We start from the raw sequence: 23,960 nt of genomic DNA on the forward strand, positions 1-23,960 counted from the left end.
CACTGAATGAGATCTTAATAAAACTTTATAACAATGATTCAGGTATCTTAAAATAGAATATAAATTATTTAGAATAAATAGTTAACAAAATATATTACTGAATTTTGAAAATTTTTATATTCAGCACTTATTTAGTTTTGTTCACAAAATATGTTACTTTTATTAAGACTGAAATTACATTTTGTGTATTATTCAAAACTCAATTGGAAACTATAAAATATATCAAAGATAGTAATCAAAAACCCTATTACAACTTTTATTTATTATGATCTCCATACACATTTTAACAATCATATTTTAATATACCTCAGGATTTTCCAGGCATTTTCCAGGAAATATTAAAGGATCCAACAAAGTACCTTGTTAAGAAGAGAATTACTTACTAAATCATGTGTAAAAAAGTGTAGTTTTTATGTTGTATTTAATACATAAAAATGATAATTGTATGACATAATAATATTACAACTACATTAATATGGTATATAGTAAATAATTATATAAAATTTATTCAGAATAAACAAAATCTTTTAAGTTCATTCATAAATACTGGATAATGCAGTCATTAAATGTGTACACAAAGAATCAGATTTTTGTATAATTAATAATACATTTCAGTGTTTCTGTGAAAGGAAAACCTTATAATTAATTAAATTTAGAATAAATAAGATCATTAGTTAATTTATTAGAAATGGAAAGTCGAGGATAAAATATTTTCATGTATGTTGAGGTATAGCAGAGCATAATTTAAGTTTTTAATTTACTAAAATTTGGACTACACGAATCACATATTTCTATCAACTAACAACAATCTAACCACTTATTTTTATATCCTGAAAACTCTTATGATTTTTTGAAGTAGTCTCTTTTGAAGAGTTGTTGTCAATAATGAAGACAAGCTTAGATATTGCAATAGATATTTCAAATCAAATCAGTAAATAGTTTACAAAAATTGCATACTAGCAGCAGAATATAATTATTTTTAAAATTAGCTTATTCCATTTACAGTTTCTTGTTTTTATTCACGTACCCAAGTATTTTGATAGAAATTTGTACTACATTAGAACATATATTTTTATAAAATTTAATTTAAAAAAAATTTTAAATATTGAATTTATAGAGAAATATATTTATCACCTCAGTCAATGACATAAAGTAGTTTTAAAAAAAAGTTCTGTTGAAGCAGAGATTTACAAAAGAACTAAACATGGATTAAAAAAAAAAAATGTAAAGCAGAAACAGAAAAATTCATTTCAAAATAGTTTTACAAAATTATAATATTTGATCTTGTTGCAAATGAAATTAGTTTAATGATTCCACAAAAATTAACTATTATAGAAACATACAAGACTGAAAACCGTAGCATTTGTAATAGATTCAAATCTACTCACATCAACAGTTTATAGATGAATATTTGTAATTTAACATTATAAATTATATCTTTTTTAACACAAAAATTATAAGCATTGTATTATATGCAATTAGTCTTTCAGTCAAAAGTTGTCCCTAGTACACGTGGATAAAATAATAATGTACTTTCACCACTATTGAAGCTTATTCAACTGAATAATCTTCAATTGAACCTGAAGGTTGAATAACCGTCAGTTTTCTCTACCAACTGAAAGATATTAGTATTATTAACATATTAATATTTTAAATACTAAGATTTATTGATAAATAGATTTTTTTTTAATTCATCATACAAGCTCGAAGCTTATGCATGGTAATATGAAATGGAAATATTTTAGTGCATGAAAATGTCATACCTGAGCAGAATTCAAACCCAGTACCTTCAGATGAAAGACAGAGACGCTACTACTCCACCACGGAGGTTATCAGTTTATCATATAAGTTAGCAGTGTATTATATAATTTACTGAAATCCATTTATTGTAAATAGTTTTTTTTATGTACTTTTATAGAACTGTTAACTCTTTACATAATGTTCTACAGAGATTTTATTCTGAATAAAGTGGAATTACAAAAGTAATTTTTTTAAACGTAATTAATTTTTTAATAACAGTAGTAGTAACTCACATATGAAGGACTAATTCACTTTTTTCTCATCATTATTTTTTTTCTTTATTTAGTAGAGAAGTGTATAATGCAATATTTCCCTTAGGTAATGATATGTTAATTTGTTGTTTTACAATATATGTCCCTGAATTTCTCATGTTTCTGGTGATGATTTCATCAGAGTTATTTTCTCAGAGTATAATAATATTCACTATACAGCCAATTGTAGTGAATGGGGTAAAGATGTAACTTTTAGGGTTTAATATCATTACATTTTTAGAGGCTGGGAGTGTTGATATTCAAAAGATATACAGCTAGTTAAGTTATTTCATGAAAATCGGTTAAGTATCTATAGTTAATTTTTTGTGGTAATTCAATTGATTGTTATTATTATAAAACCTTGAGTATTTCCATGACATTTCTGTTTAAATAAACCTTATTTATATTCTACAGAAGGGGTAGATTCTCAATTCAGTGTTGATAATCTAAAAAATATATATGTTTGCATTTTAAATGTATTTTTCCTTACAAATACATAATTTTACTTCAGTCATTTGTATAAAATTAGGCATTATAAGAATTCAACTGTCAACTTATCTACTAGTCAATTCAGTATTGTTTGAAAAGAGTTCTTTTTATATTATTGGCAGATTGTTATGACCTTTTAATAATTCCAGAATAACTCCCATAACTTTAATTTAAAAAGTATATTTAAAGGATACCTATACAGATTTGTTAATGCTTTACAGGATTATGATATAAATAATTTGTATTAATAATATATTGAAATTATCTTTATTTTTACCTTTATCATTAATTTAAAGGTTTTTGTTTGTATTGTTGGTATTATGTAAGTTATCATTTTCATTTTATTATAAATTTAATATTTAATTTTATGGCTACCCCTGCTCTTTATACAAGATTTTTCTTTTGAGAATAGTTTTTTAATACATCTATATACTATGCAGAGTGTTAACAAAGTACATGAATCCTTAACTAACTTTTCAACAGTAGAACAAAAAAATTTAGCATTTGCTAAATTTCAAGGTTCTCAAATTTCAATAATTTATTGAAGCTTATTAATTTAACTGCTCATCTTTTTCAATTTCATTCCTGCGCAATAAATTATATTTTTATTTAGTTGCTTGTATTTATAACTGAAATGGCTATTTAAATTATTAATACAAATTTAGAATTAGGTATTTTTTTTAAAATCATATTATTCCAAAAAAATTATTCAGTTTATAACTTTTTTTATTTTAGTTTTGTTTTAAATTAAAAATTTTGGTCAATCAATTGTTTCTGTCAGTATGGATCCTATGACTGAAAGAAAAATAAGATGATGTGAAAATTAATAATATAAAGTAATTCTCTTGCTAGAATGAGGGTTTACTTTCATTGTTAATATATAATCTAAAATTTTTGTCACAAATTTTATTCTTAATTTCCACTATTAGTAGACAAAGGTGTGCAAACTGTTGTTAGACTCAGCAAAGGAATTAAAGAGAATGCCACATATTTTCTATAAAATTCATTTATTAATACAATGTTAACAACTTTTAATACTTAGTTTGATATCCTTTATTGTTTTTAACCATTTTTATACGATTTAGCATACTTTTTATGAGCGATTCACAATTTCTATTGATTTCTTCATCCCTTTGGCATATTAGTATAAGTTCAGTTATGAGATCAGTTTTGGTGATCATTGCTTTCTTAATTTTTTCTTCACAATTACCCAAAGATTATCTATGGGATTTATATCTGGGCTGTTATCTATCCAAGAAAGAAGTTTTACATTATTTTCTTTAAGAAATTTCATAAAAAAATTTGACTTTGTGTCAAGGTGCTTAGTTCTGCATAAAAACAAAGTCTCCATCAGGGAACTGGTCATTCAACATGGAAAGAGTAAGGTGTCTGTAACTCTTCTGTTTTGATCCTGCCTCATAATCCCTTCTAAAATGTACAGTTTTTCAGTCCCTTTCAAAGACATGCAGTTCCACACCATTACAGATGTTAGTTGCTTCACTGTCTGGGCAGCATATTGTGGTTTAAACTTAATATCTTTTGTTCTACTCTCTTTGCCTACTGAAAATAAAGATTCATCAGTAAAGACCACCTGAAAGGAAAGGAAAGGAGAAGAAAGTATGAAGTAGTTTCCTTTTAGACAGGTCTAAATCAGGATTATCCTTACTATTACTGTATTCTCACACACCATTTTTATAAACAAAAAATTGAGTAGCCTGTACTCCTGCTAGCCTTACATAAAGTTAGGAAATGTCTGAAGAAAATAATAGTCATAAGTTACTTTTGTTATTCTGTTCCAGTCATTTCCAAATGTATATTGAACTTCCTTTGCCTAAATCAGCCTTTTCTTAGCCATTTCAGGTGTAATCTTTGCTTTTTTCCATGGTATGGCTGCTTTGAGACCAGCGGCACAAAGTCGTCTCTGCACATTTGATGCCGATACTTCTATTCCATATGGTTTTAAGTTATTAGAAATATTTTTACTGTTTGCCTTTCTATTTGATTTAGCAATCTGCACCAGTTTTTCCTCCATTCAGGGGTTCATTTTGGGTTTTTGGCCACAGTTGCCTTTCCGTTTTTAAACAAGGCCCTCACCAAACTGAGTGAAATGTCGAGTTTTCTTGCAATATCACACTGAGAATATGCTGTTTCTTACTATATAATTTATCATGGGGCACCATTATTGTGAGATCAGATAATTGAAGTAGTCAATTGGAAAACTTTCTATTTTGACCAATCATATGCATGGATTAAGTTATAGCAGTTAGAATGATCGTTAGTCTGATGTTTATAATGTACTGACTCATTCAATTATTAGTCTCCCACACTGCATTTCAGCTTCTATGTAAAAGCAAGCCTTCATAGTTAGAAACCCAAAATGATCTATGATGTAGAGGAATCATAGAAGATACAATCTGAAGATCTACTTTTTAAGTCTATTTAGATGTTATGAACTCACATCATTTTAAAGTATATAACTCCATTACATAAGAATGACCCAGTACCAAGAGACAAAATTCTAGCCTCTGCAATTAATAGAGGAATAATAGATTCATTGACAACATGGATTCTGTTCAGTCAGGCTGAATACCATCACAGAAACTCAAATGAAAAAGTAATTCAGATACAAAAAGCCGAGTGGCTCAAGCTAGGAAAGATTTCATACAAAATAGAAGTTTGCTATCAATTGTAGTATATATTCTAATAATTTGAAAGAAATTCTTAAGGTTATTTGTTTGGAGTTTAGCATTTTATGTTGTGAAACATGGGCAATTTCAGTATATTTTCTTTAATATTTTTACTATATATATATATATTTATTTATTAAAGGTCAAAATAAAACTCAGCAATCCACTGCAGTACAGAATCTAATAATATTTCTTACCTTATTTTATTACTTCTTCATTTGTACATCAAAAGCGCTTTCAAGGATTTCCCCTCATCATCATTTGATCAAAAATTAAAAATTTCAAAATTACACACCAAAAATTATACAATGAAAAATTAAAATTATCGCTTACATAGGGCAAAATATGCAGTCAAAAATTAAAATTAAAATTCATAACATGAAATTTTTAAAATGTTTTAAGTACTGTACTCTACTGTATGCAGTGGTTAGCCACCGGCATTTAGAGGAAATTTAAAAATTACATGTTATTAAAAATGCTAATTTTTAATTTTAATTTTTGACTGTATATTTTGCATTATATATGCGATAATTTTAATTTTTCATTGTATAATTTTTAATGTGTAATTTTGAAGTTTTTAAGTTTTGATCAAATGACGATGAAGGGAACCTTCAAAAGTGCTTTTGATGTACAAATGAAGTAATAAAATAAGGTAAGAAATATTATTTAGATTCTGTACTGTGATGGATTGCTGAGTTTTACTTCGGTCTTTAATATAATTAGTACAGAGGAAGATGTTAACAAAAATAAAAAAAGAATTAATTTTTCTAAATGAATATTTATATATGTATATATAATATTATATAAAATATGAACCACCAACACAAAATAATTGGATAAGTTAAACTTACCATATTAATTTCCAGTAACTAGTTTCTGTGGTATCCCACATCTTCAGTTGGTATTAAATGTTACAATAAAACATACTCTTTTAATTATTTGTCATTTTATCTGAAATTATGTTTTATATTTTGAAATTTTTAATTATATTATGAGTGTAAGTGTAAATTTTATTGTCCATTCAGACATAATGGACTGGATTTGCTATCCATACTGGTAAAATAATGAAAAAAAAGATTTTTCATTATTTTAGTATTTTTGTTTTTAAATTTTTATTATCCAGTAACCGAATTATTTCAATCATAACTGAGGATGGAAGATCCCACCAATTTACTTTCATGAAAAATTAAGGTAAGATAATATGTCTATCTCGATATTCTGTACAAAGTAATTTATTTAATATTATGAATCAAATAATATGAATCTTAAAAAAGAGGAATAATATGAATCTTAAAAATATTAATTTCAATAATATATATATTTCACTGTACAGTTTTACATATACATTCAAATAGATATATTGGTTTATATGTGCAATTGTTTTATTTAATTTTGTTTATCAGTTTTCTAAAATTATTTACTCTTAGTTTACATGAATTATTGTCATATTTCAAGTTATGCATTCTTGTTATTTTAAATTAGTAGCTTTCTTTTGTAAATAGCTTTTTGAGGGTAGGATGCAAGAGAGAAACCATGATCCTAATTTTCAATCAAAGTTGAGTGTGTAAAATAAAGAAATTAATAAATAAAAATAATTTTATTTATTCTCTAATAATATATTTTGGAAGATTATCTTCTTTGCTTTTCTGGCTTTCCTATTATCTACATTTCCCTATTATGAAGTGCTACATTTCACTCAAATATTTAAAAAAAAAAATGTTTTCTATTTCGTTAATCAATATGTAAATTCTTATATCAATACATATATATTTCTGCTACAAGAAAGCTCGCTAAAAGTAATAGGGTAATTTATAAAATTCTCTTAATGAGTTAAAAGTTTCTTTATGAGTTCTATCTTTAATAAAATCTACACCATTTTAAATTGTCAAATTTGTTTTTTTCAAAAATTACAAATGCCATGTACATAGCACTATTTCCTTCAAACTAGCTTTTGAAATTAATATGAGAGCTAAAATTACTTCACATTTCCCCTGATTTTTTCTGAAACTGAACTAGTTTTAATCTACAGTAATATCTACATCTCACGTTAGTCTTCAATAAATTATTCTTGTAAGAAGTTTAAAAGCGTGAGATATTAACTTACTGTATGGAGGTTCCCAAATCTATTTGCTCTGCTATCTTCTTTGGCTTGGTAAAAGCAATGATTTAAGTGAAGCCTGAAAGTATTTCTCCTGCCTCATGAAATATATGAGACTGCTTCATAATATATATTTATATTAGTTTATTATTTATAGGTATATTATCAATTCCTAAAGCTTTATTATTATTCTAATTTTTCTTATATTAAGGTATCATTTGATTTTCATATTAAGTGACCCATAATTTATAATCAAATGAAAATTAAAAATAGTAAAATGAAATGCTTTTTCTAAAGCTGTAACATTTAGAAACCTGGATATTTTTCTAATGTTTTTTAGTGCTTAGCTTGATCTGTAGAAGATAATGTGCATAATTTAAATGAAAAAAACAATAAAATGACTGCTTTTGAAGTGCAGTTAGAGCTTATCATTTTTTGCTTTCCATAAATTTTATACTTAACATTTCCATGTACCAGTTTTTATTATACTTTCCAGGGCCCTTGAATTTTAGAGGTGGAACTTTCCATGCAATTGGTTTACTACTATCAAATCATTTACATGGAATCTCATCAACACTTGGTCCCACACAACTTTATAATTACATTTCTATATTCTTTTTACATTGAGTGCTTTGACAAGTTTTCCTTTTATGATGTGTATCATAAATAAAATTTTCTGGCCATGCTTTAATGAGAAATATGATCAAATTTCTATGATCATGCAATTATTTCATGTGATAGTTTCATTTAAATAACTTTACAAAATATTTCATTAATCCATGGAATTATGTTTTAAAAGAAATAATGTTTATAGATTAATTATTTTAGATATTGAGCTTTTAAATAATGAATAAGTAAAATGTGTAGTTTTTATTGCAGCTACAAGTTGCATATAAAAGACAAATTTTAACTTGTATTAAAAAAAAGCTAAATCCATAAAAATGAAAATTCTGTGAACTAATATAAAAACAAATCTGAAAATAGTTATTTTTATTTATTTAGAGAGATTATTTAATAATTCCACCAGCAAGTTGTTGGGAAACTTTTTTTGTGTTATTATTACATAAAAAAATAATTTCTAATGAATAAATAATTTTTAATTTGTTACATTTGTCCATTTTTAATAAACAATATTTACATTTATTTATTACATGAAGAATAACAGGTAAGCTAAGCATGCTTATGGGGTAATATAGTGTTTACATAAACAACAAGTGCAGCATAAATAATACTTGCAAGAGCTGCACCTGTTACATGGTAGTTGTTAAATAGTACACTACACAGAGTGGAATTTCTCATTTGCTACTAATCACAGCTAAACAGTCCTACAAAGTAAATTAAGCTTTTCCTACAGTAAATTAATCATTAAAAATAATCATTTTTTGATTCCATTTTGTAACAGTATTTTATTTTTATTTTTTTTTAAGATTTTGAATTACAATCATTTTAATATTGAGCAGTTTCCTACTGATTAAAGGAAGTAAAAGTAATACATTGTTTCATGAAAAAAAAAAGATACATTATTGTCTTGTGTCTATGATCCTTGTAAATAATTTTAAGTACAACAGGAATTATTCAGTGTTTTCATTTTCAGAGATTAGTAATGTTAATATACAATCAGTACCCAGGTGTCACTTGTAGGGCTGAATTTCATCTGCATATTGGTAGAATCAGAATATGAGTGTGGATGCGGCTCAGTGGTTCGTCACTGAATACACTAACAATTCACTCTGCACATTCCCTAATAATCCTGTCATGGAGAACATTGACCATTAACAACTGCTTTGCTGTTTTTTATATCTCATGTCATATCTCTGACAGTCAGTTGATTACAGCAATAACTGAAATTACTGTGAGATCTAATTCAACAAGGATGAAAATAAATTAAGATGTATGTCAGAGAAATGGGAAAATTTAAACATCTGTATTTAATTTATTTTTAATTTTAACATGAATGTTTCTATAATTTTCTTTTAAGTAACACATGCTATTTTAACTTTTAAAAATAACACTCAACAGGTGAGCATCATTATGATCTGTGCACTCTTCTGTCTTAATTTTCCATTATTCACCGTAACATGGCCAATGCAATGGTGTAACTTCTTGAATTTTCAAGTGTAGTTCCACTAACATTTGCAGTTTCTAGAGACACACTTTGTTCTTGAATAAACTCCAAAGAAAAAGATTGCATGCAAACAGGAAATGTAGTAGGCCAAACAATATCAGCATTTTTGATATGACATGGTCCAGAAAAAGTTCTCTTAAAACAGTAATAAACACACAAGCAACAGTATGACTTGTAGCACTGTCTTGCTTGAACCACAAAATTTTTAGAAATCTAACTAATTGTAGCTTCAAATATGATGTGAGCATGCTTGTGTAAACACTGCAATAATGGGTGTTGGGTTTCCTTGATTGTCTTGAAAAAAGAATAATGTAATAATGCTAGATAATGGAAGTGCATACCATACCTTCAGACTAAGTGACAGTTCCTCAGGTAATTGAAGTGGGTTTTCAGTACTCCAATATCGATTATTCTGCTTATTTATATACCTGCTCAATTGATTGACAATATATCAAGTTCAGCGCCCTCAACCAAAAGACAAATGAATAACCAACCTTTTAAATTTTTCTGCTTCACTTATGTGTCTGACTATTTCTGGATTAATTAGTTAAAAGTCATTATTATTTATGATTTAATACTTAACTTTAATTTGTTTGTTTTCACTTTTTTTATATTTCTATCTCCTACTTTTTGTAAGATTTTTCAACAATTTTGCGAGTCATTTTGAAGGAAAACTGTTTTTCACCTATTATTTTATTCTTCTCCCCATGATAGTTTCAGAAATCATCTTTGTTTCTTATACTTTCCCAATTTTATAATTTACCCAAAGATTTGTAAGTGTGCACATGCATGCATGTGCCTGTAAATACATAAATATATATATTATGGAAAGATATATTAATAACATTTTGATAATATTAAATATCTATTAAATCGAATAATATAACAAAACACTCTACTCTAGAAGTGATAATAATAAATCAATAAATGTGGGTATAAATAAATGTGATAATAATAAATCAATTAATACAAACAATGAAATAGTTACTAGAGATTTTAGAAAATTAACACATATTGCATTCACAGAGAATCAAATCATCCTTGGTCACATAGAATTAATCAGTTATTGTGTATCATATAACAGGATTAAAACAAAAAAATGAAACAAATCACATTTATAACAATTCAAAAAATAAATATAAGGATACTTTTTGTAGAACATATTAATTAATAATAAATACATTAAAAAAAGAAAATTATTAAATCAGTTAAAGAAAAAGAAATATACTTTTCTGAAATACATTACATATTATTACATTAATAAAAAAATGCATTAATAGATAAGACACTTACAGTCAACAATATGCCTAGTGAAAATTATAGTTTATCTTTCTGGTTTACTGAAATATTTGAATTATAATAAAATCGTCACAGATTAAATTTAATAACGGTAGCATATATAAATTAATTGTAATTACTGTAAAGTAATATATGTTGGTAAAACTCAAGTAAGTACTGATTTTTAGAATATTTGAGATCGTATATAAACAGCAAAAACTTTTCAAATGCTGCTGATCACCTCATTATATACAAACATACAATAACAAATACAGAAAACAATTTTGAAATAAATAATATACTTGACTATTTACAAAATATTAATTTATAAGTAAAAAGGTAAATACATTTATAAATTTTGAAAATGATGAATTGCTTAAATTGACATAATGCTATTTTAGTTATAAAATTCATTTAAAAATGAAAACTATCAGTTTTAGCTAATGACAAAAGTAATACATAATAATACTAATACCAATGATACTAATGACAAAGGTAATATATAGATACTTGAGACAGTATCTATATAATTGATGATGAATCATGAATTCAAAAATTAGTTTTTATGAAAATTGTTATGTTTACCAATTAATTTGGTGCTTCTAGTAATTATTAATTGTGACAGCATTTAGACCAACATAGAGAGAGAGAGAGACCGAGCGAGCTTACTACATAAATTTATTAAGTTAACAGCTTGTATTTGTTTAAAATCATATACAGTGGTACCTGGAAGGTTCTAGGTTTGAATTGTGATTGGGGTTTGCATTTTTCGTAACAAAAAAAAAATATATATATATTACTAATATTGCATGTACAAATGTCAAGCTTAAATGGTAAATTAATCATTAAAAAAAAAAAAAAACAAAAACATAATTTATAACTTACGTAAAAATCATTATCTATGTAAGGTGTATTTTAAATAATTTTACTACAATAAATTATTCTATCATATAAATATAATTTCACCCCACTAGTTATTAAAATCCGAGTTTTATGAATCTTAAATTAATATTTTATAAAACCAGTCCAAAACACGGCGACTTACTTATAGGTTTACTACTTATACGTTAGGAATCGGTGAGCACGTGTTGCGAATTTAAAATCCTGTTTTACTAGTTTTCTATTGGTTGTGTTTAATTGAATTCACCCCCACCAGAACATGGCGATACTAAACGCTTTTGTTATCTCGGGGATGTCGGTGTTTCGATCAATAAACGCAGTTTTACGTGATAGATTTGGTTTGTTTTTCGTTTAGTGATATACTAGTTTTTGGATATTAGATTAAATAAAAGTCTTGCCTCATTACTAGTCATTTAAGTTTTTGGTTGTGATATAAATATTACTATAAAATGTTCCTGTAAGTGAGAAATTTCAAAGAAGCATGTAAATGGTTGGTTTTATATTTAGAGAATTAAATTATATTAGATGTTGTTAGCATTTATTTCTAATCATATTTGCGTTGACTAATTGATTCACGAATTAAATTCAGTTCTCAGAACAGATTATCTGTATGCACTTAGTCATAGCGTAGGTCATGTTTCTCCGCGTCACCGTTGTTGAAGGTTTGGCTGGTAACGTCATACATCAGTCTGCTTCTAGCCGTGGAAGCGGTTGCACCAGTAAGTAGGTGTTTGTAATTATTGTGCGTGCAAAGTTATATTAATACAAGATAGTGTTCTAGTTTGATTTTTATTAAAATTTGGATCGTTTAGGTAAGTGTTTCAAAAGTTGAGGTTAGAAATTATTACTGATAATTTAGAAAAGTTGTGATATTTTTTTAAATTAATTAAAATCTGAGGTATTAATTAATTGTTTGTGGTCTTTATGTTTTAAGGGGGTACATTTTGACTGTTCAAAAAAATTTGGTATGGAGTTTTTGGTTTGTTTCATAAGAATTCAACCCCGAAATCAATATTTTGATAAAGAATTTAATTTTTATGTTAATTGTTTTACACAAACTTTTTAATGTATGAAATATTATTTTTTTACTCATTGAGTAACATTTTTCTAAGTTGTGGAGTAGTTATGTATAATCTAATGAACCTTGAGCTGATATTCTTAAGTATATTTAAGGATAGCTGCAATTTTCAATGTTAATATTCTAGTTGCAGTTATGCATGCTTTAATGTCATTATAATATGTGTGACAGTTTTAAAAAGACTTGACAGATTCCATTCCTGGATTTTTTTATTTAAAAATATTTAAAAAAATAATAAATCGCACATTATATACAAGTATATAAATGACTAATTTTTGTGTTTCTCAGTTTTACATTTGGTTTAATTTTAAAAGCTAGTGTTATTAAATTCAGTTAATACTAGCGAATTAACTGATAATGTGAATCAAAATTATGTATATTTTTTGTAATAGGACTACTCTTTAGATGTAGATCTTAGAGATCTCAAGTTACTACTACTGATATAACTCAGACTTTAATCATATAAATGCTTGAATGGCCTTTGAGAAAAAAGTCTGTTGTAAATTAAATGGTTTAGTTAAGAGACACATAATGTTCACCTATTGAGAATCATTTGCATGCATTTTATTATTTTTTGTATTTTAGGGTGTGTTGGACACCCTATGCACTGGCAATACTATCTTCACATCAGTCAATTTTGCTAATATTTTTTTCACAACTTTGGAAATAAATCCAGTTCATTTTCATTAATTGGATTTTGTTCAATCTCAAGCTGATGAACATCAAAACATGCTGCTGTTAATTTAGTTTCTTGTATTGAAGTACTTTAATAACTTGTTGTTCAGATTCAAGTAAAAGTATCTGCAAGTTATTAAAACTGGAAGTTAAATTAGCAGGGCTGGATTCATAATAGATTTCTTAAGCATTTATTTCATTAAACTGCTTACCTATTTAAAAGCTACAAGGTTTTGTCATAATTTATTCATCTGTTGTTTATCTAGACAAATATCTTTAATAAATATTATACTTTAAAGGAGGGTTCTTAATGAACATTAGTTTTATATTCTGTATAATATGCAGCCAATTTTTATTAATTCAGAAAATTGTTATTTCTAGTTAACTAGAATGTTAAAAAAATAATTTTTTTTTAATTACTTTTAAAAGTTAAGACTAGATTATCTGTATTTGATTATAAAAAAATTATTTATGTCTATTAAGATAATACAATTTTTTATTATTTAAATATATAACTGATGAAAATGAGTTGTGTTTTCAATTCACAGATTAAGTGTTGACTGATATGATGATTTATATTCAATTAATTTAAATAAAAAACTTGTTGAAAAGATTTCAACAAGTTTTCAACCTTTTGTTTCTATTTTTATAATAGCTTTCTTTGTATGAAATATGAAGTTTAATTATTACAGACATTAGTTGATTATAATTAAATAATTACAAATTATTTATTCTGGTCGATACATAATAAACATTATCTAAATCAAGTCATTATAAGATAAATTATACATTTAAAAACAATTTACTGCTATTGAAAATTGTTTTGAGCGCATATTTATGTACATGTTGAATATGGGATGCAGATAAATTATGTTTTTTTATTTAATTAGTATTTTTTTTTTAATTCATTGACAGATATAATAATAATAGTATTTCCTTTAAAAAAAATCTTTTAATTGTATTTTAAATAAATTTGGAAAAATTTTCAAATGGTTCAGGAATTTATTATAAATAGCAATGGAAGCATAATAAGGCCCTTTGTTGTAAGTTGAAGTATTGTGTTGAGTTATAAAAAATGGATTTGTTATTTTTTAAGAATTAGTGGCCATTCTTTTTATCAAAGATTGCACATTCATAAATATAAACAAACACAAAGAAAAGTTAACATTTTTAATTTACTAAATATCGTTATTGCATGGATTCAGCCCGTTTTTATATCTTAAAAATTTATTTTGACTTTTTGAGGGAGCCAAAATAGATGAAATTGTACTTAACATAGAAATATATGTATTAATAATAAATATTTATTAATAATGACAAGCTTAGGATTTTATTAAGGTATTTAGAAGCAAAACAATATGGTTTGAAAATGTATGTTCTATTTGTACAATTTACAATTTATTTATGCCTAGAGTTGCCTTCATTTAAAATTTTCTCATTTGACTATTTGGTTGTTAGAGCCTGGATATCTTATTAGAACTATTTTAGTTATTAAGATGATATATTAGAGGATTTTCATAATGTCAAGAAGGTATCTTTTCACCAGGTGTAATTGGTTGAATGATGTATTTTGGTTAACTGACTATATTACAATGTTTATTATAAAATAATAACCTTTGATATAGAGATTGATAAGTTATATTTTTGGAAATAATCATTAGATTTTGTTTCATCATTTGATCCAGGATTACCAGATGAAACTATTCAATAAATTTCAGTGGCTTAACTTGAAAATCATTTTATAGATTTAAATTTAAGTAGGTTTTGCAAAAATAAAGGGTTTACAATTTTTTTAAGTCTGTGGTTAATGCCTTGTGGCAGGCCAGATGGGATGAGACAGATGGGCGTTATATGCATAGTCTCTGTCCAAATGCAAAGAGCGAGACTCCTCTTGGGTGCACCCTAATAAATATGTGACGCAATTCCTTTCAGGCCATGGTGCTTTTAGGGACATACTGCAGAAATTTGGCCTGGTAGGTTCTGGGATGTGTCCTCAGTATGGACAATCGGAAGACACCCACCGTCTTATTTATGAGTGCCCAAAATACAAGTTAATGCATACGGAGACAATCTGTTGGTTTGATCTTATCGGGTCGGCGTTGGATCTTTGTGTAAACTGAAGGAGCCAGGGCGAATGGGCAATAGTGGAGAGTTTTGTAGTGTACATAGCAAAGGATAGGATTGCTGAGGGGATCTTGAGCTCTGCTTGGATTTCTCTTTTATTCTAGTCTTGTTTTACAAATTATGTTTTTGTTGTTGTTCTTGTCCTTTGTTTTAATGTTACTGTGTTGTTATTGTTCTGTGTATTATTCTTATGCTTCGTGTTACATGTTGAACTCATTTTTTCCTTTTACGGATAGGTAGTTCAATTCCTTTGTTTAGTTAGGTATATTCAATCTTGCTTAAGACTTGGTGAGATGTGTTTTGTACACATTAAATAGTAGTACATCAGTGGCATCCTGACAGAGGCCAAAATGATGATTGTGTTGTGTTATTAAGTTTAAAGGGTCTAAAAGACAACCTTCGGTAATGCCCATCATGGCTAGGAATGGAGGGGATGGTGTGGCAACCAGGATCTTCACAAGACCACTTCCCCTTCAGGTTCAGGATAGATAGCTTTAAAACGGTGAGCTAGCTGTTACAGAGGTTGAGAATGTAGATTGTTTGTGCCCATCTTCTAGAGTGGATATACATAGTCATGTACATCCACAATTTTTCCCCAGTACTAAGTTCAATTATGAGCAGTAAAATTTTTGTCTTTTGTGGGCTTCAATTAACTCAATATCTATAACGCAGCAGCTTATAACAATTGTCATATTTTCCTTTCTGTATCTGTCTAGATTTTTCACAGAAATGTGACAAATTCAGAAATGTTTCAAACATCTTGGAATTATGTATGAGTAAATAAGTTAGTAAGTAATTAATTTCCATCAATAATAGAAAATTTCAAAAGAGTTATTTATTTAGTTGTGTTAGTGTCTTTGTCTAATTTTTACCCCCTTTTTGGAAGTAACAAGCTACAGCATTTCTTGCTGCTGTAACAATGAATCACATTGCCATTTTATTCACTTTTTTGTGATAAAGGTGTTATAAATTACTATTATCCAATCATGTTTTACATTGTACATAATTTGCTCAGCTTGTGTACATTTTCAGAATTAATAGTTATCTGATAATGGTAAAAATGGTATAATGATAAAAATAACGTAGAACATAGTTTGGATATGTTGATAATGAAGCTGTAAACTTAGTCATGATTAATTGTTAGAACTAGACTTTAAAAATTATAATTCAGCAAAAACGTAGTGATACTTAAGAAAATTAGTGTGAAACAAGTAACAAAATAAAAAATTTTAAAAAATCTACCAAGCCGTTTTGAAGAAAATATCTACTGCAGTGCCCCCTGACGGCTTATAACTGTGATCTAATCTAAGTAAAACTCTGAGGTGATACCTATGTAATGCAAATACTGCATCAAAATCAGTCCTATCGTTTTAGAAGAACACATCTATTCCAGCATCCCCTGGTGGCCTATTACCATAAAACTAATCTAAGAACCTCTTCTTGAGTGATATAAAAAACCACATTGAAATCAATCCAGTAGTTTTTGAGGAAAATTGTAACAAATATACACGCCAACACACACACACAACCTCTGTACACAGAGGTAACAACAAATGTAAAAACTGTCTCCGTTCCGTCTTGGGTAATATTTTAGGACAATTTTTTTATATTCACTCTAGTTAGGAATTAATTGTTAAAAAAAACTTTACTTGACTTAAAAAACTTTACTTTACTTCTGAACAAATTTTAATATCCTAAAAAGGAAAGAAATTTTATTATAATGATAGTTACTTTTTATTAATCAACTAAATTTTTTAATTTTTTATGATTTTAAATTGTAATGAAACTATTATATGGTGATATTATTTTTAACTAATTTGTAATAAAATTTATATTTAAAAGTAGCAGGAGATGTGAAAATTAAATTTCTCAGTTAGATTGTGCTACAACCTCTCCCACTAATAGCACAAATTGAATTCACTGTGATAAGTCTGTTATTGGGGGTGGAATGAAATTGATTAATATTTCATTGGGGTCTAGCTTGTAAATGTGTTATATAACAAAGATTGAGGCATTTAAAAAAAATATATAACTACTTGCTCTCTTGTATATTACTCATCTTGCTTTCTCTACTTGGATTTAAGGCAGCATTTCACAACCTGGGGTCGTGGTGATATGAAAGGGAGGTCATTATATTTGCCTACAACTTTATACTAAACAATTAAATCATTAAATTAAAATGAAATCATTTGACGAGAAAAAAATCATTATACATGTTTTACTTAAATTGATAAGTACACATGTAAAGAAAATAAATGAATGAGATGGTTGCATTTTTTTTCATTTTAAAGTTTTTCCATACTTAGATTTATCTTGAAACACACAAAAGCAAATTGTTTACAAATTATAAAAGATGATTCCTGTATTTGGTTTTACGAAAAAACCCTTATTTTTTCGTAAAGTGTAAAACCTTATGAAAACCTATGAAAAGTGTTTTATGTAAAACCCTTTTCATAGAGGTAAGACGTGGTGAAAAGGATTAATATTTTCAATGCTTCTGTGACTAAATTTCCATATTCACTTCAACAAGCAAGCTAAAATATATCTAAATTTTCAGATGTGAATTGTAGTTATGATAATGTAGTTATTATCGTTTTATCGACAAGCATTTTGATGAGCTGGTCCTGAATCTCAACTGCTAACTTAGCAGCTGCAACAATTTTTTTCATTAAATGGATTTAGTACCCATCTGTTCGAGAAATCATTTCTATCTTCCGGGAAGTACTTTGCCATCTGAATTTTTAGCTTACACAAATGCATCTTCATGCTATCCAAACAGTGGTGAATAACAGCATCTTCTTCATCCAAATTTTTCTCAGTATAATTGGAAGTGAGTGGAAGCATATCAAAATTTTTGCTTTGAAACCAGATTATTCTTCTTAATAAAAGCATGTAGTTTAACTTTGTCATTTTATCACGTCCTTGTAAATTCATATTAAAGTCATTTAAATGCAAAAATACATCAGCTAAGAAAGCCAAAAGCAACATATACCTATTATTATAATATAAAAATATTGAGATTGATGTTTGTGTGTCCTGGAAAAATATTATTTATTCATCTCACTATTCCAATAACCAGGTTAAAACTTTCCCTGCAATAACTATCTGATTTCTGTATGGAAAAGAAGAGATATTTTCTTTTCACTCATTTCATTGCATAGTTTAGCAAACAGCTTATACTGTAATGGTTGACTTTTAATAAAATTAACTGTTCTTACAACTTTTCAAAGTTTGTTTGAGATTTTCCAGCATATTTTTTTGTGGCATGAGCATATCTGTGTATGAGGCCGTGCGCCATTCCACCCTTGGTGTAAGACGACCTTTTATTTTTTTCAGAAATCCACTGTTCTTTCCTGTTATCACCTTTGCATACTGCAATACATTTTGTCCAATTTATGTTATAGTTTTTATTATCTTCATAAAAAAAATTACTAAGACATTGTCCTGTTGCATGACCAAGTGTTGATTTGCAAAACTGCATATTTTTCTTTCTTTGATCTGTTTCCTATTGCATTCATATCTCACAAATCATAAGAACTGAGAAATGTTTGCCACATCTATTGATTCATCAAATTGAGTACAAAAAAATTAGTTTTAAACTCACTTGCTGAATTTCTGATTGCGAACATCGGCAGCTATGTCATCGATTCGCCTTGATTCTGTGTCGTTAGAAAGCAGAATTTTTTTGCTTCCTCTACACCTGTTAAAACACTGACCATTTCAATTACGGTAGGCAGTATGAAGTTTTCTACAATTGTTTGGGGTTTGGAATGATACTCCCAATGGTATGAGATAAGATGCTTCAAGTGTACTTTTATCAGAATGGCTTGATTTACAAATAGAAGCTTGTTGATTTCTCAAAGTAAGTAATTTTTCTTCAAAAAATTCCCATTGTTTGCTTTTATGATCTGGATGTTCAGTTTCCAAGTGTCTATAATTTTGATGATTTCATGCTTTCATCAGCGAGGATTTGAAAGCTAAGATCGCACTGTGGCTTTCTATCCAATGACATAAAAACATAACTTCAATAACTGTCATTATACATTCTTTTTACCAACCGATTTACTGGATGTACATGTAAGACTTATAATAAAGGTTGAATATATAATTTTTTAAAGGAAGTTATTAAATATTCACTACTGTTTACATGGTGTACTCAATCACTTTTGTTTGATTATTTTAAAAATTATGAATTGTATTATTATATAATCCAGTCTGTTTATATTTAATTGATCAGTCACCTCTCTTGTGAGGATATAATTATAGTATTGTTAATTTAATTACTTCTAATTGTTAGATTGCATTACCATTCGAAGATCATTATAATTCTGAATGTTATTTTTATTTGTGATGTAAATTAATTATGTTTTATATTATAATTCAGATTAAATTATTTCAGAATATTTAAGTAAAAGATTAAGTGTTAATTAAGTCAGATCAATAAGCCCTTGACATTTTGTATGTCAAGGCTGAGAATGATTTCTTATAAGTTTACATTTACTGCCTGTGTGTATTCTGATCATGTTTCTTTACCATTCAGTATTTTGTCGTGATATTATGCCATTGTTATTTTCTATAATTAAATGTGCAACATTACATATTTGTGGGAGATAGGATAATTCTGCTCCATAAATAAAACTTAAAATTTATAACCACCACTAAGTAACCGATGAAACCCCCCTGATAATAGAAAGATAAAGCAGCAAGGGACATTGTCCAGGCTCTGCGATCTGTATGGAGAAATATTGAAACTCCTGCCATTCTTGCGTTCCATTCCAGATAATTCTGCAAACATTCAATGCTCTGGGTCATATTGTATGAACAAAAATCAGGTCCATCTCTTTTCACATCTATTTGTATTAGTACAGGTTTTTATGCTAGTAGCATATTTATTGCATTCTATAGCATATGTATAATAATACAATATGCTTATTGTATTGTTCATGATTGGCAGACAATCTTGTTTTAGCGTATGTGTATTATATACGTTAAAAATATATTTTTTAAATGTTGTATTTTAAGTAATTTTTTAAAATGTAGTAATGTGTATTTAAATGAACTAGTTTTTGGTTGCATCTGTTTATTCTAGAGAATATTAAACTGAATGTTGTTTGTAAAATATTAAACTTTGATCATGCATACAAATAGGGTGTTAACATTAAATATACGGCCAACTATGTAAGATTTTTTGTAAAATCTATGTAAAAAGTTGCAGCGACAACAATCAACATTCATGGGATATTGGAAAGTATCTGATATTTTGATCATTTGATTAATGAAGATCCAACATTTATTTTATATGTTGTAAAATCGATTTTCAAACAATTTAATTTTAAACTGTGTATTTAATTACATTTTTTTTAAACTTTCTGTTATTCAATTGAAGTTTATTTTAATTATTTTTAGTCATTTGAAATTAAAAAAAATAAAAGAGTTCTTGATTCAAACTGTATCTATTTTTTGGTACATATGTTGAGGCTCTTCAGCAAACGGATCAGTTTGATTCTTTTTAATTTTGCAGAGGACTTTTTTTCAGGGATTGGTTTGCTTGGCATTTCTCCCGCCACCATCCCATTCGGTCGTCCTAAAGTATACGACCAAATGTCTGTGCCACCAACGGATACTGAGCCTAGAAACAGTTTAGCGACCAGTATCCTAAATAGCCCCTAGAGCTTACTTAAGTCCTCTTTGCAGAGGACTTGCTCATTATCATTATTTTGTACGGGTTACATGCTGTGAGGCAGTTGTTTATAATCATATCCAAACATTCTTCTCAGATTTTTGAGTTCCTGATAACCATTTCTTATGGTGATATTGTAACAAGTACTTTTCATATTTATAATTTATTATTTATTGATATCGGAATTAATAGGCCAGCATCACAAAATAGAAATCTTATGATTCAGGCTGTTTGTACAGTCACCAGACAAGAAACAGAATCTTTGTGTTGTTAAAATGCTAAGAACCATGGTTCTTTAGATCTTCTTGAATTCCCCACCATGAGGACCTTGAAAAAGTCATATGTGCACCCTCTGAGTTGATAATTGAGAAGAAACAATAAGGAAAATGGAGGATGAGGAAGATGGATGCTACATTCATCCGGTACTTCATTCACATGACTTATCATCATCATTACTTAGGTTTGAGTTGCTGCAGCCTAATGTTTTAGAGTCTGTTGTCATTCTGGTAGTATTTTCATATAAAAAAGTTTTTTAGAAAATAAAAGTAACAAAAATTACATCCATTCTTGCTGCATTCTAGAGGACCTTAGCTCATGTTCAGTTGTCCCGTTACATTATTTCTCTGTATTCTTTTTTCTTGTTTTTTTCATTTGAAGAGTAGATTTTTTTCCCTACAAAAAAGTAAAATAAAATAGACTTTTATTCTTTAAATAAAATTATGAAAAATGTATTAATTATTTTGTATTTTTGAAGTTAACATCAAATTAAAAATTAGTAAATTGTTGATAGTCGAGTTTAATTTGATAACTTCTATAAGTCAAATATAAAAAGAAATGAAAAAGATTTTCTTACGATATTTTTATCTACGTTTATTTTTCGTTCATATTTGAATAATTTTACTTTTATATTATGATATACTCTTTCAATTTATGTTAGTATTTTTCATACATAACATTATTACAGAACCATGCTGTAAATAAATATCATAGAACTTCTCTTTTCAAGTATTTTTAGTTGATAAAACAGTTTTTGAAATATAAACAAATTTGGTTCTTCAATTTTAATAAACTTTGAAAATTATACTGTTCAAATATATTAACTTCCTGGCATAGTTAACCCTATCAGATTTTAATTGCCAAAAATTTGAGATAATATAAGTGTTATCTGTATTTTGGGAAATTGTAATACAATTTTTTTTTTTTAATTTCAAGATGAGAGTAGTTTGTGACAGTATTTATTTGTAAATAAAGTTAATTTTGAGTTTTTGAAGAATGTAGTATAAAAAATTGTAAAAAAATATCTATTTTTTTTTAGAAAAATAGATTTTGTTCATATTGATTTTAAGTATGTGTGTGTCTGTCAGCTGATAACATGAAACACTTGAACAAATATTTTCAGTACTAGTTATCTTTGTAAATGGAAACATCTGTCTGTAATCAACTATCTATAATTTAATAAAGAGAAATTTCTGTTTATTAAAAAGAACTTAGCGTTTCGGTTTAATAAATGGAATCATCTATTCCATCTTTTGTACTCTTTCCAGGAATTAAGTATCATATCATCCTTCATATAAACATTTATGTTAATTCTATTTTGTGTTTTTACTGCCAGTGTCTTAAACCAAACATAAAGAAAAAAAATATAATCAACTTTAAACAAAAACTACAATAAAATGTTAAAAATACTTCTCTTCTTTTAGAAAAAAATAAATTGCACTTGCTTACTAACACTTAATTTAACTATTTAAAAAATATTGAAATGCAACAACGAATTGAAAAAGATCTATTTTTTTATTATATCTTTATTTAAGATTTTGATAGGCCTAAAGAAAAAAATACTAGTGATATCTCTTAAGTAAAGACCGCTGGAAAATTGTTCTTCTTAAGATTGGCGAACTTACGTCGTTCATGGCCACTAGTAACGTACACACTGAATTGTTGTTTGCAAGTTGTCGCGTTGTAGTATCTTTGATTACGTGTGAGTTATTACGTTATAAAATGAATAGGAAAATCGATGTTGCCGCCGACTGTGAAATACGGGGTTATAAGTCTTTTAAACCGTCAAAACGTTAGGCCGGCTGAAATTCATAAGCAGTTGGTTGTTATGTACGGTGATAATGTAATGAATGAAAGAAACGTCCGAAAATGGTGTGAAAGGTTTAGAAATAACAGAATTAATGTGCATGACGTTCGGGGAGGTCCTTGAGACATTTGGGAGGACGTTCACCGAGGACTTGTTGAAATGTGTCGATAATGAAATCAGAAAAGATCGTCACTTAACGATTTCCGACCTGGCCCTTCTTTTTCGTGATGTTTCAAGAGTTGTTATCGGTCGGATTGTTCGTGATCATTTAGGCTTCAGAAAGGTTTGTGCACATTGAGTGCCACACGTCTTAACGGAACGTCACAAAAAATCTGCTTTGGAATTTCTGATGCGCTACACAGAAAAAGGTGAATAGTTCCATAATTCAATTGTTACCGGCGATGAAACACGGATTTCGTATTACACGCCAAAGAAAACGGCAGTCAAGTGAATGGCGTCATCCTCAATCACCAACCAGACCGGCAAAGATGCCACAGCTATTCGGACGCAAACTGATGGTCACAGTCTTTTGGGATCGGTTTGGCAAACTGCTGATTGATTTCATGCCACGTGGAACGACTATAAATGCAGAAGCTTACTGCGAAACTACACGCAAGTTACGGCGCGCCATTCAAAATCGGCGACGAGGGCGGCTGACCGACGTCGTCGTCCTACTGCACGATAATGCGCGT

General features: G+C 27.8%; 1 protein-coding gene across 3 annotated transcripts in view; it reads left to right on the top strand.

Annotated features, from left to right (window-relative positions):
* The first annotated feature begins 12,190 nt into the window (after positions 1–12,190).
* Positions 12,191–23,960, top strand: part of LOC142330179 (uncharacterized) — a 152,964-nt gene continuing 141,194 nt past the window's right edge. The window contains exon 1 of one of the 3 annotated variants that reach the window (XM_075375287.1): positions 12,191–12,347. The gene's annotated coding sequence lies outside the window, so the exon portion shown is untranslated. Of the gene's footprint in view, positions 12,441–23,960 lie in introns of all 3 variants that reach the window. The other 2 variants (XM_075375286.1, XM_075375288.1) reach the window with 2 other exon arrangements.

This window comes from Lycorma delicatula, chromosome 9, assembly GCF_047948215.1.
Source record: "Lycorma delicatula isolate Av1 chromosome 9, ASM4794821v1, whole genome shotgun sequence".
NCBI lineage: Eukaryota > Metazoa > Arthropoda > Insecta > Hemiptera > Fulgoridae > Lycorma > Lycorma delicatula.